The sequence below is a fragment of the Anastrepha obliqua genome, chromosome 4, assembly GCF_027943255.1.
Source record: "Anastrepha obliqua isolate idAnaObli1 chromosome 4, idAnaObli1_1.0, whole genome shotgun sequence".
Classification (NCBI taxonomy): domain Eukaryota; kingdom Metazoa; phylum Arthropoda; class Insecta; order Diptera; family Tephritidae; genus Anastrepha; species Anastrepha obliqua.
Genome location: NC_072895.1, coordinates 91,152,728 through 91,173,498, shown reverse-complemented (window position 1 = coordinate 91,173,498; position 20,771 = coordinate 91,152,728). Strand labels below are relative to the sequence as shown.

At 35.1% G+C, this 20,771-nt stretch overlaps 2 pseudogenes; both read left to right on the top strand.

The window, feature by feature from the left end:
* The first annotated feature begins 14,753 nt into the window (after positions 1 to 14,753).
* On the top strand, positions 14,754 to 14,937 carry LOC129246543 (U2 spliceosomal RNA; annotated as a pseudogene).
* Positions 14,938 to 15,524: 587 nt separating this feature from the next.
* Positions 15,525 to 15,710, top strand: LOC129246519 (U2 spliceosomal RNA; annotated as a pseudogene).
* Positions 15,711 to 20,771: the final 5,061 nt, after the last annotated feature.

Sequence of the window (20,771 nt, the reverse complement as noted above, 5' to 3'; positions counted from 1 at the left end):
ATGCCTACCTTTTCCATGTACTTTACCAACAGAAAGTGACCCGTCATCAGTCCAATTAGCTATCTGCAGTCTGTTCCGCTTAATGACAGGAGGATTTGCACCAGTGGCTTTGATAGCTGCAGAATGGAGTGGCAGAACGGACTTCGGGCCAAAGAAATTGACCTTAGAACCCATCCTAGCTAAAGGTCTCGTTACCCGAGAAATCCACGTGTCCCGTGACCCATGTCACCACCAGGCTATTATGTCTACCGAAATAGTTCAGCCTGGATTTACTACCCTTGAAGTGGTTGGAGTCTGTCTAGAACCATGAGCGCAGCTTGGCTGTGACTGCAGACACATATGGATCTGCCCCTCCATCTGTTTACCAGAAGAAAGCTCCTCGCTTATTGAACAGCATACACCTCCGCTTGACACATATATGCAAGAGCAAAGTGCAGTTTTTCTCAGTGGATTCCACGTAGACCCCAGATGCGGAGGCATGCTCGGTCTTGAAGCCATCCTTGAAAATGCGAAAACAGTGTTCGCCGGGCTCATTTTCAGAGTTTGACCTCAATTGAGCCTCTGGCAGCACTACACTGTATCTCTTTTCAAGTACGACTCTTGATGGCATGGAATCAAGGGGCATGGAGAGGAGCGTTGGATCGAAGTCAATGCCTTCTATGTTGTCCAATGCCTTCAATGCCTTTCCTTGGATGAAAACATGAAGTGGTAGTATACCAACCAGAGCATATAATATAGTCGAAAAAGCCCCGGTGCAACAGATGGCCAGAGTGCGTTGTAGTCTCGATAAGGTCCACTTAACTCCCACGAGCGAGAGTCTACTCATCCAGATCCCTGATACATAGGTGATAATAGGTCTTATCATAGCCCCACGTTTTCCCTAAGATACCCTTTGAGTTATTGTGGGAAAATTTTGGCCTTTCGATTATTTCAAGAAATTGTGACACGGAATGGCTTCCAAGAAGTTGTGATTTGTGAACCAAGTTCCTCGGCTCCAAAACGGGTTCGTGTTCAGAAATCAGCCAAGAAGGTGTTAACAGCAGGTTTTTGCGATGCGAAAGGAATTTGTGGATTACTTACAAACTGGTAAAACAATAAATTCCCAATAATAATGCAATTTTTTAGACCAGCTGAAGGAAATGATTCGCGCATAAAGAGCCAGTTTGCAAAAGAAAATATTTATTTTTCATTAGCCCCATGCTCCGTACCACAAGAGCATTGTGACAATGACTAAAGTCCATGAACTGAAGTTCGAATTGTTATTCACAAGATTTGTCAACTAACGACTTCTATCTGCTTCCAAATCTGAAAAATTCATGCGTGGAAAGTGTTTTTCATCAAATAGTGAGGTCATAATAGATGTGGAAGCGTATTTTGCTGTCCTTTCAAATTCTCACTTCAACACTAAAGTGTTTTTCATACCATAAAATTCTGTTTTTCCTATCGAGCTGCACAACTTATTGAACAACCTAGTTGTTACCAGTATTTCGTAATGGTAAACTTTTTAAATCCACCAAAGTAGGCAAAAGCAAAACGAATGCTGCTCGTTTGAATTTTTTAAAACATGTAACTTAAACTGTATATTTTTTATTTTTATATTTGTGTTATTTGTAAATGAAAAAAAAATAATTTTCTACTATTGATTTTTTACTAATATATTAGACAAATAAAACAAAGGGTTGAAAGAAAACCATGAAAAATACATTTTTTCTTAATTTCTTTAGATTAGTGGATATCAAAATATTTCCTTGACAAGCTGAGGAGCTTCAAGCGACGCTACGCAAGTTATAGTACAGGGTGATATTAAGTGTTACCAACTTCACACTGCTTGTATCTGTAAAACAGCTCATGACATCAACGTCAAAATTGTTCTAATGACAGTTCAATATATTGTTTATAAGCCATCAAAAGCATTTGCGTCTCAGTTTTGTTGAATTTTTTTTTCTGTGATGGAACTCAAACGTAATAGTGTAATTGAATTATATTTGGCTGGAAAATCTCAACCAGCCATTGTTCGTGAGCTCAGTCATCTCAAAGTGAATAAAATGTTTGCGTAGCGCACTATAAAACGTTACAATGATACTGGTAGCATTGCAAAACGCTATGGAGGTGGCCCAAAAAACAACCGCAACAACGCCAGAAATGGTTCGGAAAGTGAAGGCTTGACTTGAACGAAATCCAAGTCCAAGTGGAAGAAAAATGGCCAAAGAACTGAAAATATCGCAAGACAGCATTCGACGCATATTGAAAAACGAGCTCAAGGTCAAGGCTTACAAGTTCCAAAAAGCACACGATCTTTCACCCCAGCAAAGAAAAGTTCGGTGCGAAAGAGCAAAGGAGTTTTTGCGCTTGCACGAACGTGGCGCATTTCCAAACATTGCGTTTTCTGATGAAAAAAATTTCCCAATTGAGCAGTTCATAAACACTCAAAACGATCGTGTTTACTTGATCGAACGCTCATACGAGAATTTGAGCCTACGTATGGCCACTCGAATCAATTTCCCATCGCAAGTAATGGTTTGTGCCGCAGTGACCGATGATGGACGCTCTCCAATCTTTTTATCAAGCCTGGTGTCAAAGTGAATGCGACTTATTATCGGGAAAATGTTTTAGAAGCTGCTTTAGAGCCGTGGACACGCAAACATTTCGGTCGTAGACGTTCTAACAGGAATCGGCACCGGCTCATAAAGCTCGTGTGAACAAAGAATGGTTCAAAAATCGCGTTCCGCACTTCATTTCGTCCACACAATGGCTTTCGAATTCGCCAGACGCAAATCCGATGCACTAATCCATCTGGTCCATTTTGGAGAGCAAGGGGCAAGAGGACTAAAAAATATGTCAGTATGGATGCGCTGAAAAAAGCGATTATGCGAGAATGGGCCAAAATACCTCAAGATCACATTCGTGCAGCATGCAACTCTTTTTTTGACCGTTTGAAGGCTATAATCAAGGCAAAAAGTGGTCATATCGAGCTAAAGTGAATATATTGCACTTGTTACGTTAAAGCGTAACAACTCAAAATCTGAACATTTTCAGTAGAGACGAAAAACTGTTTCCGTAAATATTAATAATATAAGTATTACAAGGGAAAAAATATGTAATTGCACGAAAATATCATTAAAAACAATATAACGGTTGTTTCATTCTTATTTGTTTAGTAGTTGCGCTAAAATAACAAATTTTTGAGTGGTTACTCTTTTCCTTTTCTTTTTGAGTTGTTACGCTTTAACGTAACAAGTGCTATATGTTAAAATTGTAATCATTTTTGAACAATTTTGTCTTTAACATCAATAAAAACTAATTTCACACAAAAAATTTATGGTATTTTGAATAGGTAACACTTCATATCGTTCACCCTGTATATTACAGACTTACTGAGTTTAATACAAAAATATCAAATAAAGTTGAAAATAAAATTCACAATTTAATAAAATCGACGCTTACTCGTATAGTACCTTACTTAGGAATGCACGAATGCAATCTTTCCTTCAAGAATAATTTCATGTTACCGCTCAGCTCCTCTTGGTATATATATAAATAATTGCGTGCATTTTTGCATAGTATTAAGTGCCAACTGTACTGAGCTTACTTAGCTTTATGCAGTAAAATAGTATACTATTAGGAGGTTGAATTAGTTTTAAAGGTGACACACAGATGGCGCTATTTATCACTTTATCGCGTTGGCAATACTGAATATATATTCATGACAAAGCCTCATCCCTAGGCTTTGTTTATCAGTATCTGTCATTTCGCTGAAGTATAAACAACGCAGTGTTTTCGTGCTCCGAGTATGTCGAAGCTTTGCTTTTCTGCTTCAATTTGAAAAAAAATACAGCCCAAGCCCGTGAATTGCTGCAGGAGGCCTACGCAGACCATACTCCGTCGATTTCAACATGTGAGTACTGGTTTCGACGATTCAAAAGTGGTGATTTTCACACCGAAGACAAGGAGCGTGTTGGCCAGCCCAAAAAGTTCGAGGTCGCGAAATTGGGGGAATTGGTAAACGAGGACTCGTGCCAAACCCAAGAAGAGCTTGCTGAATCATTGGGCGTTGATAAATTAACCGTTTGCAAGCGTCCAAAAGCGATGGGAATGATCCAAAAGCAAGGACATTGGGTCCCGTACGAGTTGAAGCTGCGCGACGTCGAACGGCGATTTTTTACGTGCGAATTGCTAATCGAGCGACAAAATCGGAAGGGTTTTTTGCATCGGGTGGTGACTGGCGACGAAAAATGGATCCACTACGATAACCCAAAACGCAAAAAATCATGGGGTTTGCCCGGCCACGCATCAACGTCGACGGCCAAGCAGAATATTCACGGCAAGAAAATCATGCTCTGCATTTGGTGGGATCAGGTCGGCGTCGTATATTTTGAGCTGCTCCAACCGGGCGAAACAATCACGAGGGATCGTTACCGACTGCAATTGATGCGTTTAAGCCGGGCATTGAAAGAAAAACGGCCGGAAACGGTAAAAAGGCACGACAAGGTTATTTTGCAACATGACAACGCTCGGCCGCATGTTGCTCAACCTGTCAAAAAATACCTTGGAACGCTTGGCTGGGAAGTGTTACCCCACCCGCCGTATAGTCCAGACATAGCTCCCTCCGATTATCATTTGTTCCGGCATATGAGTCTCGATTTGGCGGACCAGCGGTTCTCCTCGTACGAGGCTACCAAAATATGGGTTGAGTCATGGATAGCCAAGCAGCGGCCAGAATTTTAATAAATAACATATAAATGGGTACTGTGAATTTTAAATTTCCAGTTCTGGGTGTAGTTCGGATTAGGAATTAAAAAAATTACTACAATTTCATTTTTTTATAAAATAATTTTTTTTACTATAACGAACTGAAAAAATATTAAAAAAAAATAAATTTAAAAATATATATTTTTTATTATTAAAATATTTTTTTTTATTGTTTGCTATTATTTTTAATTAAAAAAAATATGTATTTTTAAAATTATTTTTTAATTTTTTTAATTTTTGTTTATATATCTTTTTTTTTTAAATATTTTTTAGTATTTATTTCATTTTCCCCAATTTAATAGAGGAATTAAAAAAGTTTAGTTTAAAAATAAAAAGAATTTTATTTTTTAACAAAGAATTTTTTTTATTATAACGAATTAAAAAATATTAAAAAAAAGTTCGCCATCAAATTTTTAAATAAAAAATCCATTAAAGCGCAATATCAAGTGCCTCAAAATTCGCGCACTAAGCTAAGTGAATGTGGCTGGCTAGATTTCAAAATACTTAACAGAAAAGTATAGATAATACAGAATAAGATTTGTGTTGCCTGCTGCTTCATGGTAAATTCTGTGTGTGTGTGTATGTGTGTCTAAGCACGTGCAACTAGTGAATACCCATTTGCATTTGTATGCAATATTAGGGCCAAGCCAATTCCATTAACTACTTGTCTATTGTACTTCAACGAAGGAAGTAGTTGAATATGAAGATCAGTGAGCATCTGCAAAAAGCGAAACAACTAAGCTGATTGAGGCTGGATGCGTTAGGGAAGAAGGTATTCAACATTTAGTTAATGCAATGCATGTCTGGCTTTCATGCCATGACCACAATGATATCAGATCCTCTCATTGACTTTAAAAGCTGAATTGTGTAGCGGTAATCGGATTGAAATTTATGCAATTTAGGATATTGTGAGTAAATGCAGAAATTTGTATAAATGTACACAATTGAAGGGGAAAAAGTGCCTGGTTTTTATTACAGAAAATATTTGGTCTGCAATAATAAATCGCATATTTTGAGCGACGATATTTTCCTAACTTTTTATGATAAAGTGTAGTGCGGATTTTTGCTTTTAATTTATTACTATTTTAATATTATCTTCTTGGCAACTAAAAAGCGAGGAAAATGGCTTGGATATTTTAAATTTGTGACTCATGGCTTTAATTTTCGTACATCGGTTTTCTTCATTAGTAGGTTGATCTTTTCTAAAAGAACATACCTCACGCTGCTTTAATTATAATTTTTCAGTTAAAGATTCAGTTTTTTTAACTTTTCCAAATAGAACAATCACTAATCCGTTTTTCAGATGCTATTAGGCCTGTCAAGTTGTATTTCATACACTATTTAGGAGAAATTTCATTACCTTTCATTTGCAATTAAGATCTTCCAATCGCCTTAGAAGCCAATATATAAACATCTGAATATAAATATTTTCTACTACAAATTTTTCTCCTCAAAGAATTGAGGAGATATGCGTGATTAAGTGGAACCAGTTTTTTTTTGTTGTATAACGGTAAATTACAAATATTTCAAATACCTCTGCTTAAAATAATGAAATCGATATGCAAAATTAGTGAGTGGTTCTGCATAGCAACTGAACAGTGCGCATTTTTATTGTAACCCAGTCTTATCTTGCTTACGTCGATGGATGAAAGAGCTCAATTTGAGTAGAAAACTTTTTTAGTATAATAGAAAAAAATATATATTCAGAGAGCACCGATATCAGTTTAGAGTATTTCGCAGACTGATAATCAACTTAAAAGTTTCTCTGCAGTGGAAAATAATATTTTATGTAATGCAGAAACGTCAATTGGGGCAGTTATGGCATGGTAGGGACTAGGTACATGGACAGCAAGATAAAATCTTACGAAAAATTTAGGACCTAGGGACGTAAAGCTCCGAAGTATTGAAAAGTCATACTCTATAACCAACCACCAGATAGCATCACGAGAACGGCACTGTACTGGAATCCGCAAGAGAGCTGAGGTCGCGGTCGACCAAAAAACACTTGGAGAAGGTCGATATTGCAGGAATTAGCAGATGTCAACATCTCATGGGACGGTGCAAAACCAACAGCACAGAATCGTATACGGTGGAAGCGTCTTGTCGAGGCTCTATGCTCCCGACAGGAGTGAACAAGGAAAGGAAAAATTCTATAATTCACATTTAATCATCCATATTTCATATTTTTTATTTATTTTCTCATCTAAAAAAAGATGTATATTGCGCTCTATCTTTCATTCTCATATTTCATCTCTCAACTAACGAATTTCATATTTTTTATTGCATATTCCATATTTTGTATTCCATTATTTGTCTTAAAATTTTCATATTTCATCTTTAGTCCTCCTCATATTTGACCTTTAACATTTCATCATTCATTTTCTATATGTCATGCTCCGTATTTCATATTTCATTTATTTTTCACCTTATATCTTAATTGGTTTTTTGTTTCATTTCACATTTTTCCATATTTAATGTCTCTAATAACATTTTGCGATTTTCAATCTCATATTTCATTTTTCACCTTTCACATTTCATATTTCACCTTTCAAATTTCGCATTTCATTTTCTATCCTTCAAATTTCATATTTCGCCTTTCAAATTTCGCATTTCATATCCCATCTTTCAAATTTCATATTTCACTTTTCAAATTTCGCATTTCATATTCCATCTTTTAAATTTGATATTTCGCCTTTCAAATTTCGCATTTCATATTCTATCTTTCACATTTCATATTTCGCCTTTCAAATTTCGCATTTCATATTCCATCTTTCGAATTTCATATTTCACCTTTCAAATTTCGCATTTCATTTTCTATCTTTCACATTTTATATTTCGCCTTTCAAATTTCGCATTTCATATTCCATCTTTCAAATTTCACATTTCATCTTTCATCTTTCAAATTTCGCATTTCATATTTCTTAGTTCAAATCTCATATTTCATCTTTCGTCTTCATATTTGACCTTTCATCTTCCACATTTCATAATTCTTATTTTATTTCTCATTTTTAATTTTTCATCTTCATATTTCATCTGTCATCCGCCAAATTTCATATTTTATATTTCGTAATTCGAATTTCATATTATTTATATTCATATCTCATATTTTGTTTTTCAAATCTCCTATTTCATATTTCACTTTTCGTGTCTTATGATTCTAAATTCATTTTTTGTCTTCATATTTGGACTATCATCATTTATGTTCTATTTTTCACAATTATTATTTCATCTTCCTTTTTTTATCCTCATATTTCATTTTTGATCCCTCAAATTTCATCTTTCATTTTTAAAACTTTTTATATTTCTTACTTAATATTTCAGTTTCCAAATTTAAAATTTCATACTTCAATTTTCATTTCTCCAATTTCATATTTAATTTTTCATACTTCTTACTTAATAATTCTTAGTAAAAATTTCATATTTCATATTTCATCTTTCGTTTTTATATTTGACATTTTACCTTTAACCTTTCACCTTTCCCCTTTTCATTATTCATATTCTATATTCTGTATTTCATAATTCTTATTTCATCCTTCATCCTTCATCCCTCATCTTTTATATTTCATATTTCAACTGTCAAATTTCACATTCCATATTTCATACTTTGGTTTTGAACTAGAACTCCAAGCGAAACTTTCATGTCGTTGTGACTTTGAATGCGTTGCTTAGCATAATATTTGCTAGCTTAGTAAAGGGCTGAAAGCAACAAAGCCTAAATTGCATGGCATGTAATTCCTGCTTCAGGTCAATGCCTGCAATATTTCTCAACGTATAAACAGCGATTTGCACAGCGAGCGTTGCTTGGGCATTGCCCAGGTCATTTTCTGTAATATGAATCTGGTAATTAGCCAGCGGTTACATAAGTGTGTATGTATGTGTCTTAAGTATAAGTAAGTTCATGTCTTCATCTGTTGGCGTGTACATTTGTGCAGACTGCCATTCATTTACCCACCACCTGCACTACATAATCTCTCTTCAATATGCACCAAGTCACACCCATCCAGAGCCTTTAATGCCTTGTTTATGCAAATCGAATTCAACGCAATTACATGCATTTGTGTGTGTGTAGTGTGGCTAGGTGCTTCTGTGTATTTGTTTGCTCACGTTTGCAGCAACTTCATGTGGAAAATTTACAATGATTACCAATATCGAGTTGCAGTTCTCAAGTCACTTCAAAAAACAACTCGAAGTGAACTCAGCTTGAAGTGAATTGTTTCCTATCGAACGAAATCGAATTGAAATGTAAAGAATTGCTTGCATTTTTACCACTCCACATACATCTCGATTCTTACCTCATTTATGTACTTTGCCATTCATTTCAAATGCTTAACCGCAATTTTCCCTTTTTTAATTCTTCTCCTGCATCAACAACACTTGGTAAAACACTTTCCCACTTTTCTTTCTTTCTCTCTCTCTCTCTCTCGCTTTTTACTTATAGTTTGCAATAAATTTGCGGTGAAATTAGTTTGTACATGCATACATAAATACATGAATGTAGGTGTGCATGTATGGGGGCGGGAGAGCGCGTGAAATATGTAGGGCAGTAACTACGCTGTTCGAGTTTTCGATTCACTTGCACCATCACTTCTCCACCATTAAACTGTGGGGCGATGGCAGCTATGTTTGCGGCAACTAGCCGTGTGAATCGGTTGGAAACCAAATTGAAATGTAAATTAGTTTATAGTTCGTGGCTTCAATGGAAATCAACTAATGAAGGCACTTTGTCTTACACTTTTCTCGCCACTTTGCTGCTACACAAATCCACGAATATTCTAATTATACTTTTATTTACTATCAAGCGCTTGCCACAAGCGGACGGTGGGTGTGGTTGTACAAGGATAACTGTGGTGGCATAAATTAGTTTAGCATTTATCAGTATTGATCAGGATTCCCAGCAGTGATTTAGCTCTGAATATTTAGAAGGTGTTACTATTTCTGTGAGCGGAGGAAATGAGGTGCAGAGGAAATGGAGCTACTCAGCAGAGGGAGTTGATATACTCATAACTGCGTATGCTGGATTCCGCTAGGGAGGATATCATCAATTTCGGTGGTTAAGCTTGCTTTGGGCCGTTCTCAGAGGCTACATCAGCCTTACACAAATCAAACACTTTCAAACTTTTAAAATATATAATAAACAAATTCCTGTAATTTCGATGCAGTACCTACGCGAACACAAAGTTGGGTCAGCATTACTTTATACATACGAGGCGAGGTCAAAAAATTCAAGGAATATGGAGAAGGAACAGTTTTTATGACCACCGTAGCGGAATGGGTTAGTGGGTGACTACCATTCGGGAGTGCGCAAGTTCTCGTCTCCGTGCGTAAACATTAAATAATATGATAGAAAAAGATTTTTTTTTCTAATAGCGGTCGTCTCTCGGCAGGAGGGTATACGAGGGGTGCCTTTTATATGTCGGAGGTACCTCCAAAACATGCATTCTGAATGCCGGAACCGCTTCTTCAGGTGTCGAAAAACGTTGACCTCTCAGTTTGTTTTTTACGTACGGGAATAAAAAGAAGTATATGGCGGATGACCCATTAATTCGATTTTTTGAGTGCTCAAAAATGCAATTGTTTGAGCCGATGTGTGAGAGTTCGCAGTGTCCTGGTGAAGAGTGATCCGTCTTTGGCGATTGGTTTTCCTAATTTCTTGGAAGACAACTGGCAAACAAATGGTTGTGTACCGCTCAGAATTTACTGTTCTGCGTTGTTCTAGTGGTACGGTTGCGACATGTCCAGTTTTTCCGAAATAGCAGGCGACCATTTGCTTGGAAGTGCTTCGTGCGCGAACAACTTTTGTTGGATTTGGCTCATCTTGAAACACCCATACAGTCGACTGCTGTTTACTTTCGGGCTCATACGCGTAAATCCATGATTCTTCACCTGTCACGATGTCATAGACGTGTTTCGAAGCCCCGCGATCGTATTTTTTGAGCATTTCCTTCGACCAATCGACACGAGCCTTTTTTTGAGCGATTGACAAATTGTGTGGGATCCAACGCGAACAAATTTTTTTGACAATCAAATGTTTATGCAATATTGAGTGTATGCTGGTCCCACTAATGCCTAAGATTGTCTCAATCTCACGATAGGTCACATGACGATCTTGCAATATCAGTTCGCGCACAGCATTAATGGTTTTCGGAACAACAACTGATTTTGGACGACCTTCACGAAATTCGTCTTGGAGTGAACTACGACCACGATTGAATTCACCACACCACCGATAAACACTGGTCCTTGATGGAGCTTCATCGCCAAAAAATGAATTAAGTTCATCCATGCAATGCTGCTGAGTTAATCCACGTCGAAAGTTGTAAAAAATATATTAATCGCACAAAAATGTTCACGATTTAATTCCATTTTTGGACCGAGATGAATCTTTTAAGTTACTGTACTCGTAAACAACACAAATAGCGCTGGTATTTCAAAACGTTCTGAGTACGTAAAAGCCAAAAAATGTCAAACTTTGCGATACAGCTGTCAGTTGGCAGATTGCAACACCAGGGTTGCCAAATCCCGACATATGAAAGGCACCCCTCGTATTTCTGCCATAAAAAAGCTCCTCATAGAAAACATTTGCATCTAAGTCCCTCCATTTGTGGAACAACATCAAGATTCACACGACAAATAGGAGGAGGAGCTCGAACACCTAACATACGTGTACCCGCCAATCACTTTTATTTTTTATTATTTTATTCGTCCTCTCCGATGAACGCTCATTTGAGCTTAATACACGAATCAGTTCTTACCCAAAGTTTGCTGGTACCCTGAAAAAAGGTAATAGCCATCCCCAATTCTCCATCAGCAATTTCAACAATTTTCTTCAACAGTATTTTTTTTTCATAATAGCCTTTTTTTAAAGTGGTTTGAATAGGCCAATAGGGTAGTTAAGTGCCCCGCATGCACTTTTGTGTAGGACAGAAACTTGCCACTTATGAACGGGCGTATTGCCCTGCAAAGGAAGCACAATTTAAGTCCTGCTTTTGTTATTTTGCTCAAAAGTATACTTTGTTTCTCCTACACATTTTCGCATAATATTGACACCAATTTTTATATTAAATCGATAATCTTTGAATGAGAAATGCATTCTCTTAGTAAGTAGATTATATCCTGTAGCTGTACTTTTGGTAAATTACCCTATTATTATGACTGCCGTGAAGTTGATGATGGAGAATCGATCCAGGCGTATTAGCAATTGGTGTCTTGTGTATCGACTTATTGCAGGGTTTTATTTGTTGTCTAGCAAAAAGACTATGCAGCCTATACTTTATTCGCTACTTTGGTGAATATCAATGAAAGCTAGTACTTATAACATGCTGGGGATTTGCTTGCTACAAAAAATTCTATTAAAAATTTTACTAGTGGGCGCGCTACGCAGTTTTCGCGCATGCTCCTATGATCAGGAGCCTACTCCATGCTTGTGGTGGGCGCATTGCAGTACTAGCGCAGAGCGTTTATTCTTATAATGAGCTCGTTTAAATGACCTTGAATAGGAGTTATATGATATATGACTGTTATTGACTTCATAAACGACTCTTTTCGGAGCGACGCCTGACTTGCTGACTTTGCTCGGTTAAGACCATTTTTAGATACACATAGGACTCTTTTTGGTCTTATTTACGACTAATTTTAGGGACACATTTGAAGCTGCTTTGTCATATATATGAACAGTTTTCCTCACGAACAAAACACATGGGCTGAAAAGTCTGCGACCTAACCAAGTAAACACGTTTCCACCAAGAACAACGCAATCATTCCAGCGCTGCTCTAATATTTCAATACCACTTTTGTAGAACGATTTATCTTTTGCCTCAGTTTCAGCGATAATCTCTTCATTCGAGCGAAATTTCTTACCGGCGAGTATTTTTTTTTTTTAGGTCTTCGAACAGCCACATCTGCCGAATAAGTTGGATGTGGGAGCATTTCGAAGTTCAATTCATGTAGTTATGTCAATATTTTGATTGACTTGTGACACGGTGCGTTCTGGTCAACAGGGAGCAAACGCGGCTCCCACTTTGAATGGTATTTCTTCTCATCAAGAAGTAGGGTAAAATTAAACTACGAAATTGTTTTTGACCCATTGTTTTGAAAATAATGAAGTAATAAAAGTAGCGTCACTCTTAGCATAATAACCCACGAACTAATGAATAGAATATCATGAAATTTTAACAGTTGCCTTTTTAAGGTTAATACTAACTGAAAGAGGGGGGAATGCAATAAAACTATTGCCATCTATGATTTAGGGACTTTCCAGCCCATTTGTTATATGTTAACACTATGTGGGTGTATCTCTATGGTATGAAAACGTAGCAAATTGTTTGGAAAGAGCATCATTCAAAAATTACTGGCGCAATTTTAACATTTTTTATACTAAAAGAAAGCCTATGAGTAGTAAATAGTAGATAGTTTGAGTGCCACATACATTTAGCAGGGGGTTGCCACCTGTTTGTATATAAAAATAAAAATTTAATTGAAAAAGTAAGTATTACAGCATTGGTATCAAGACAAATATTTTGAAGACGATTTATAGTAATTCAAAAAATTGTTATTTTTTTGATAGCACTGCCACCTGAATTTTATTGTCAAGTAGCAGTTTATTATAAATTTCAGTTGAATATTAAGAGTAATGTAGGGGCCAGGTACTAGATGGTTTGTGTGTCACATACTTTTAGCAGAGTGTTGCCACCTGTTTATTTATAAAAACTAAAGTAATTTATAAAAAAATAGATATAAGCATTACAGCATTGCTAACAAGGAAAATATTAAAAAATAATTATTGCAAAAATTATTTTTTTTTTGATAGCGCTGCCACCTGAATTTAATTGCAAAGCAGCAATTTATTACAAATTGGAGTTTGATATTAAATATGCGTGTGGATACGTAGATATCAAACTAAAGGATTCAATGGCCAAATATTTTCAGCTGGTGCTGCCACCTATTTTTTCGAAATTGGAGGTGGTTTTAACACAATATTTTTTAATTATATAAAAGCCATTGCCATCTAATTTTAAATAACAAATTACAATAAATTAATGACATAATTTAATTATAGGTTAAGATATGGGTATCAAACAAAATGTGTTGAAGAGAATGAACAAAATTTTAATTAAAACTATTTTTGAATGGCATTACCATCTTATTATTAAGACGAAAATAATAAATAACAATCCCAACGAATTTAATATTAAGATATGCGTATTAGGCAAATTATGATTAGGGAAGTATTTGTTGAGCCTCGTTGCCACCTATACATTAGTTCAGAAAACATTGGAGTTGTCTAATAATAGGATATGGAGATCAAATGAAATGTGTTGAAGAGAATGACAAAATTGTAATTAAAATTATTTGTGAATGGCGTTGCCACCTTATTCTTAAGCCGGAAACAATAAATAACAATACCAATGAATTTAATATTAAGATATGCGTATTAGGAAAATTATGATTTGGAAAGTATTTTTTAGGTGTCGTTGCCACCTATTTATTAATTCAAAAAGCCTTGGGGTTGCCTTATAATAGGATATGGATATCAAATGAAATGTGTTGAAGAGAATGAACAGAATTTTAATTAAAATTATTTGCGAATGGCGTAGCCACCTTATTATTAAGACAAAAACAATAAATAACAATACCAATGAATTTAATATTAAGATATGCGTATTAGGAAAATTATGATTTGGAAAGTATTTTTGAAGTGAAAACTTCTTTAGAATCGTTGGGAGTGATTTGAGGAAAAGTGAAACGAAAAAGCGACCTTCTTGGCTACGAAGCGTTATATTATATGTTGATATAAAAGTAGCGACGAACTAAATAAAAATAACTTTCATTTTTTCTTGTGATTCGAACCAAGGATTTTGGATCGGAAGCTCACATTGCTAGTCGCTCGGCTACCGCGCCATGTTGTCGTCGCTGGCCTAAAAGTTATTTAGTTACGAAGCGTTATATTATATGTTGATATAAATAATTTTTGTGAGCGTGTAATTCTCAAAAGTTTTATTAGGTTTATTATTTAAAATGTATTGACTAGGTAGTGTGGTTATCAGCTTAACATCTGATAGATCCTCCATCGGAGGACAACAAATGTTAAACTGATTTTTGGAAATGGGCGGAGTGTGTTAGGGGCTTGCTCCTTCTCTGCCACGGGTTGACCCGGTATTGCAGTACCGCCGGGATTTCGGCTTTGAATAAATACAAGAAAAAATATACTAATACATTTAGCTTTGGTGGGAAGAGCCATAAATTTTTATATGAATACATGTAGACGAAAATGGAATTTTGTTTTTTGAAATTTGCATTGTAGGACATTTCTGATTATTTATTGAAAACAGTTTTTTGGCTTTTCTATTTTTGGTTTAGATACTGAAAGTCAGTTTAAGTGAATCGGTATAAATATTTCGTACATTAATTTTTGAAGTGAAAACTTCTTTAGAATCGTTGGGAGTGATTTGGGAAAAAGTGAAACGAATTACAACATATAAACGTAGCGACGAACTAAATAACTTTTAGGCCAGCACCGACAGTATGGCGCGATAGCCGAGCGGCTAGCAATGTGAGCTTCCGATCCAAAATTCTTGGTTCGAATCACAAGAAATACAATTTTTTTTTTTTTGAAATTTGCATTGTAGGACATTTCTGATTATTTATTGAAAACAGTTTTTTGGCTTTTCTATTTTTGGTTTAGATACTGAAAGTCAGTTTAAGTGAATCGGTATAAATATTTCGTACATTAATTTTTTTTTTGTGAGCGTGTAATTCCCAAAAGGTTTATTAGGTTTATTATTTAAAATGTATTGACTAGGTAGTGTGGTTATCAGCTTAACATCTGATAGATCCTCCATCGGAGGACAACAAATGTTAAACTAATTTTTGGAAATGGGCGGAGTGTTTTAGGGGCTTGCTCTCCACCTCTGCCACGGGTTGGCCCGGTATTGCAGTATCGCCGGGATTTCAGCCTTGAATAAATACAAGAAGAAATATACTAATACATTTAGCTTTGGTGGGAAGAGACATAAATTTTTATATGAATACAAGTAGACGAAAATGGAAGAAATTTGTAAGTCTGTTTCTTCGGTCCGTTTGGGTATTTTTTTTGACAACATCGAAACCAAAGCATTTGTATCATATTTTATCTATCATAAGCCACTCGTATCATTTGTTGAAATTGAAAACATTGAGGATGAATAATGATAAAATGAAGAAAATAAAATATGAACTTTATAGCAATATTATAATGAACCTATAATTATCTTGCTCCTAATGCTGCTTTCGTCTTATTCTCTCTCAGTTTGTTTTACGGAAGGTTTCACTTCTATCAAGTCTAACCGTTAGACTGGTATTTTTTTTGGGTGTCGTTACCACCTATTTATTAATGCAAAAAGCCTTGGGGTTGCCTTATAATAGGATATGGATATCAAATGAAATGTGTTGAAGAGAATGAACAGAATTTTAATTAAAATTATTTGCGAATGGCGTAGCCACCTTATTATTAAGACAAAAATATTAAATAGCAATACAAAGGAATTAAGTATGATATTAAGATGTGCTTACGAGGCAAATTATGATTTGAAAGTGTTTTTGAATGGCGTTGCCACCTATATTTTAATTCAGAAAGCATTGGAGTTGTCTCATAATATTATAGGATATGGATATCAAACGAAATGTGGTGGAGAGAATGAACACAATTTTGATTAAAATTATTTGAGCATGGCGTTGCTACCTAATTCTTAAGTAAAAAATAATCAATAACAGTACACATGAATTAAGTATTAAGATGTGCCTACTAGGCAAATTATGATTTGAAAAGTCCTTTTTGAACAGCGTTGCCACATATATTTTAATTCAGAAGGCATTGGAATTGTCTTATAATATAAATCATGAGCATCTAGTTTTTGAATCTACATTAGACGAAAGTCTCTGTTGAAATTTATTTGTGAGTATTAAATACATTAAGTATTTCATTTTATACTCAAGTGAAGCCGCCAGTCATAATACCATTGAGATTTGTATATTCAGTATAGTATTATGAATTTTATTTATTATTATTTAAAGAAAATAATAATCATGGACGCAATGGTCACCCCAAGACTCTGGTGCTATTGATAATGATGATGATGATAAATAGTAAATTATCATTTATTACTATAAATAGTTGTTAATCGAATAGTGTTTAAAAAAATAGTTTAAGATACATTTCTTAATATTTTTTTTATCCGAATATTTCATAATAATTCGTATGAAAATATCGTTATATCCAAAAGAATACAAAAACAATTTTATATATTACATTAATTCCGCAGATGTACGATCTTAATATACGCCTTTGGCTTGCATCAAATATGGAAAATGCAAGCCAAAGGCGTATATCAAAAACGAGGAAATGCCAACAAAAGCACCCATCCACTCGTCATTGTTTCATTAAAACTCTTGTTGGCATTTCTGCATTTCTTCAGACTGATTTACCTTATAACATATCCGTAGGACTCATTTCGGTCTCATAAATTCCAAATTTTAGATATGACAAAAATACAGATTTTTAAATATTTGGCAATATTATACCGAGAGCGCTTTCCGTTTTCTAATGCAATACCAGATTTTTTCTTGCCCGCCCTAGGTAATAACACTATTTTCAGCATTTCGTAGCTATGATAAATCAATAACAGTTTCTTCATTTACTATCTTTTTCACTTACATGCAGGAGGAACTGTACTTAAGCTTTGCGTTTGTACCCCTACATAGCAGTAATTGAATTTCCCACAAACGGAAAAAGCGCAAGAGGGAGAGAAGTTTGAGAAAAAATATGCTACCGCAAACCTTTCTGCGGTAAACCAGCGATAAAATTAAAAGGACAAATGCTATGGGGGAAAAAGTAGTAAAAGTAAAAAATGCGTGAAAAAGAGAAATCAAGTGAGGGATATTGGAAATAAAAGTGAAATAAAACTAAAAACGATAAAAACGGCAAGGGGCGGTTAGTGCCGAACAAAGTGGCAATACGAAGAAATATTTCAAGTGGAATGGCAATGAAAAAGCTGAAAGATTAGTTTTGTTTCCCACTGGCACTTTGATCTGCGTTAATGATCAGCGGTGAACGGGAAATAGGTGAGGTCGTAAAAAAGGGGAACGGGAGAGATTTTTTTGTTTATGTGTGAAATTAATTGTAGCTAAAGTATTGATAAAGGGGAATTCGTACTGAAGTTTTATTCAGTGTTGTGGGGAAAGTGATGATGGTGCATTCAAGTGATGAGCAATTGGAGAGTACTAATCTTTTGTTACTGACATCAAGAAGCATTGTGGTTTAGCTACAGAAAGATCGTCGATGAGCGGCACATAAGAATGAAAAAAAAAAAAAATCTATGTAAATTTCTCAAAAGCGGGGCACAAAAAGAATTTTGGTCTGGTAAAGGAGTGAAGAGATAGTGATAGTAGGATCAAATCAATGTATGATTAAAATTAAAACGTATTTATAGCAAAGTCTTTTCAGTTTCCTTTGGCTCATTAGCGATCTGCAGGTTTTTGGCGTTGTCATGTTGGAACACTGGCTCAATTTTTTTGCAATTCGGGCTACTTTAATTGAAGTATTCGCTTCAGTTTCCTAAATTATTCCCAGGGAAGTTCAGAATTTATGTATAAATGACAGTCCAGAATATTGTTTACAAGCATGCTGAAGCATTTTGCCGAGATTAAACGCGAAAAAAGAAAATCAGTAACAGATTTGAAACGTAATAGTGTGATTGCATTATATTTGGCTGGAAATTCACAACCAGCGATTGTTCGTGAGCTTGAGCACATTAAAGTAAATAAAGTTTTTGTTTATCGTACCATTTCTGGTTACATCGACTCTAGTAGCATCGCGAAACGTCATGGAGGTGGTCATCAAAAGACTGCAACGTCGCGTGAAATGGTTCAAAAAGTGAGGAAGCGACTTGAGCGAAATCCCCGACCCCCCACAAAGTGACAATCAAATGGCGAAAGAACTGAAAATATTTGACCATAGTATTCGCCACGTACTGAAAAATGTTCTCAAAGTCGAGCCTTTCAAGATCCAAAGGCGCATCAGCTCACACCACAGCAGCAACAACTAGTCAGTTTTAGGAGTAAAGCTTCTTTCAAAACTGAGTGAGATTTAAATATTTTGCGATGCATATTTTTTGACAAAAGGTTTAAAGTTTATATTCGTATTTTTACCTTATTTGACGTTTATTAGATGATAAATTTTTGATGCACTTTGAAATGTAAAATTTTTTAATATTTTTGAGTTGTTTCAGATTCAGCAAAGCTTCTATTGTATTTAACAATCTTAGGCAACGACAAACGAGTCAGCACATAAAATCCACTCGAATATTTTCTAAAAAAGGCAATTGGCTCCAGAAGTCGCAAATAACTACTTTAGGAGATAGGTGAGGTCTCTTTCAGTACTAGCAGCTCACATTGTAAATTTTTTAAGGTATGATTTCTTCCGTTTTCATATGATGTTGTCTTATTTATTTCAGGTCTGTTATTAGTTTTTTCCAACACATCTGATTTGTAGGATTTATCGGCTTTTTTTTTTGATGTGAAACATCTATAGGCTCACTTGTAAACCGAATCGTTGGCGTGGCGACGATTGCCGTGGACGCTATACTAAGGTATACATATATATATTTTATGTGTAGTAGTATGAGAAGCGCTAAGCCAATTTAAAAGGAACAACTCACAAATGATGTGGATTAAAGTGTATTAGTATGTGTGCCATGTTAGAGAGACAAATGTAGATTTGCTAAAGAGCGGCAAGTTGGATGCTCGTGAGTGCTTAGTAAATGTTGGTGCGTTATGTGTTTTTGAATGTGTTCGGTAATTTGCTATGTAGATAATAGGAATTCGACTACAGAGAATTCATGGGAAACTGGAAGGCTGGCTAGAGTGGGCACCTTTGAGGCGCGCTCTCTGTGCGAAGAAATGACGAAGGTCAGTGTTTGAGTTGAAAAATATCAAAAGGTCACAGAAAGCAGAGCCACAGCAGAAAGAAGTTTCATTACTCAATTATTTAAACCAAATGGAACTATTTTGCAATGCCAAATTTATTGCTTTATTAATTCGAAATGAAAAGTGCAAATAAAATGAGCAAAAGTTGAAATTGAATAAAAAGTTTAAGCCTATGGAGGAAGGCATATTTTAAAGACACATTTTGATTATCATACAAAGTGACACAAAATTAATCATGCTATCGGATTATTTATATTTTTTACAAATAGTGCAGTACGTCAATCATAATTGAAATTTATGAAGTGTAGAGCTGCTGTATAAAAACAGACAAGCAATGGCGGGCGTAAAGGTCAAAAGTCATCACTCAATATAATTTCTTTATTTATTATTTTTTTAATTTTATTTAATAATTTTCAAATACAAATCTGGGTGATTAATTTTGCGCCACCTGAAAATTCAAAAATTCCATCACTCAAAATCATTTTTTTATTAAATTTTTTTTTAAATTTTATTTAATAATTTTCAAATACAAAACTGGATGATTAATTTTGCGCCACCTGAAAATTTAAAAAATTTCAGCACTCAAAGCACACTTCAAAAAGAATTTCAATTGCAAATCAACAACAATCCAAGAGAATCTACTACCAAATATGGAACAACAATAGATGCTGTATTTATGAGATATCTTGATAATATTTCATCCAATACTTTTGTAACGTACTTTAGTTATCATCGACCAATCGTCACAGTAATACCGGCAGAGGAAACATCGAATATAACTATAACTGAAGTCACGGATGAAAATATTTAAATTGTGGCTTGATATTAATATCGAATTTTGATATCACATGTAAATAAATGTTTATTAAATAAAGTTATCGTAATACTTAATTTTTTCATTAGACTATATTTAATTCCTGTAATAATATTATCTTTTATGCATATTACTTGTACACACACGATGTTTCACATCTGCCAGGCGTCCCATGACGGCTCAAATTTTTTTATCTGCGTGAGAATCGTTGATACAAATCATAGATAACAATTTGAAAGCTGAGAATGAC